Raw genomic sequence first — 2,103 nt, 5'->3', positions numbered from 1 at the left:
TGGAATGATGGATGGATGGACGGATGGATGGACGGACGGACGGATGGATGGATGGATGGATGGATGGATGGATGGATGGATGGATGGATGGATGGATGGATGGATGGATGGACGGATGGATGGATGATGGATGGATGGATGGATGGACAGACAGACAGACAGAATGATGGATGTTTTTATAGCAGGATTTAAACTCGTCTGGTTAAAACAAAACTATCTGAACTGTTTCACAGAGAATCAAATTATTGGACAAAGAAACGTTGGATATAATTTCATAAAAACACGAGTTCTCAAGTTGTTAAACTGACGTTTTTGTAAATAAAAGGAACAAAACGCATCGACTAGCAGGAGGAGAAACCAGGAAGACTTCATCATTAACACGTTCCATGATGACTGTTGTAGTTTAAATGTTTGTATTTCTGTGCAGTCGACTCGTTTGAGCCGCGTCTGAAAAGCTTTTGCTTGTTTTTAATTGGATAATTGAGCATTTTTCAATTACAACGGATGAAAAATATCCCTTCAGCTGGTTCTGCTGCATTTGCAGAAACGTTCATTAATGTGCATCAGCAGCACCAAATAAACGAAACCACCGGGTCTCAGACATAAAGACTGAGCCCTGCAGAGCTGCGGCCCTGATGGGAGCTTTTCCTTCTTCGTTTCTCCTGGAGGGATGCGGGACAAATCCTCTCCTCGGGAAACTTCCAGCATCAGGAGGAAGTTTGTGAAGAGCCGCAGAGTAATGAGACAACAGCACGGCCGACGTTCTGCTGACGCCTGCAGAATTTTACTTTCTAATTAATAATGAAAGCCTCCACCATCCACTTCCCTCTGACTGTTTTTAATTCCTGCTCCGAGCGTCTGCAGCTCCCATGAGATCCCTCATCCAGCGATCCGTCCAGGAAAAGGTCAGCAGGAGTTCAGCAGATCCGGGAATTCTCCTGGGAACGAGCGGAAAACTCCCTCAGCTCGTAATTTATGGTTGTTCTGCAACCTGCAGAGCATTCAGAGCTAAAAAAGTAAAAGTGTGAACAAAAACGTAGAAAATATGCAAGAAATGCAGAAACTTGTAGAACTTTAAAAAACGCATGTCAGCTTCGTTTGGTTAGAAACTGAAGCTTGAAAGGTTAAAGGGCAAATCTGCCTAATTGTTCACTTTGAGCATCTTTAATCTAAACCTTTCAGGTTATTTTACACCAATATTCTGAATTGTGAGCCTTCATTTGATTACCGGACAAACTATTCACTTCAGAAAAACCTGATTTGTAGTTTTTCTAATATTAAAGATGATCAGGGTCACAAAACGTTTTGTTCCTTTTGTCATTTCCTGCATTGGAGCTGCTACTGTAAAAAAAAAAACATGTTTGATTGTTGAAATTAATCCTAAAAAAGGGAAAAAATCTGATGCATAAATTGGTCAGAACTCCAGGAGCATCTATTGATACATAATATCAAACTGTGTGGCACTAATATCGGCTTGTTAGACATAAAAACAGATTTTATAAATAAGATTTGATCTGTTTCTAGTAATTATTAAACCAAATAGAATAACATCTGGTTGTGCTGCTTTAATTTATAACATATTTGTAAATACAGTGAATATATTCAGAAATATTACTGGGCAAAACAAAACGATTTGGGTAAAAATAAAATCCAGGAATCATGAAAAGTGCTCAGCAGTTTCAGGAAAATTAAGATTAAGAGGAAGTTTTTCATGTTTAGAAATTACAGATGATACCAAAGAAAAACAAACGTGATGAGTATTTTGTAAATGTAGATGACTGATCGGCGAGCGTCCAGCAGTTCAGATAAACTTCACCTCGTTTAAATCAGTGGTTCTTAACCTGGGTTCAGAACCCAGAACCCAGAACCCAGGATAAGTGGTTCCTGGGTTCTGGGTTCAATCGAACCCCAGGGGTTCGGTGAGTCGGTCTCAGGGGTTCAGTGGAGCCTCTGCCGACCGCGGAGGTAAAAACACACCTGTGTAAAGTCGTGATGACGCCCCGCTTTGCCATCACTTGCTGCAGAGGATCACGTTACATTGCTGAGCCAATCAGAGGATCACGTTACATTGCTGAGCCAATCAGAGGATCACGTTACATTGCT

Source organism: Poecilia reticulata, linkage group LG11 (genome assembly GCF_000633615.1).
Source record: "Poecilia reticulata strain Guanapo linkage group LG11, Guppy_female_1.0+MT, whole genome shotgun sequence".
NCBI lineage: Eukaryota > Metazoa > Chordata > Actinopteri > Cyprinodontiformes > Poeciliidae > Poecilia > Poecilia reticulata.
Note: the sequence above shows the minus strand (reverse complement) of the source record.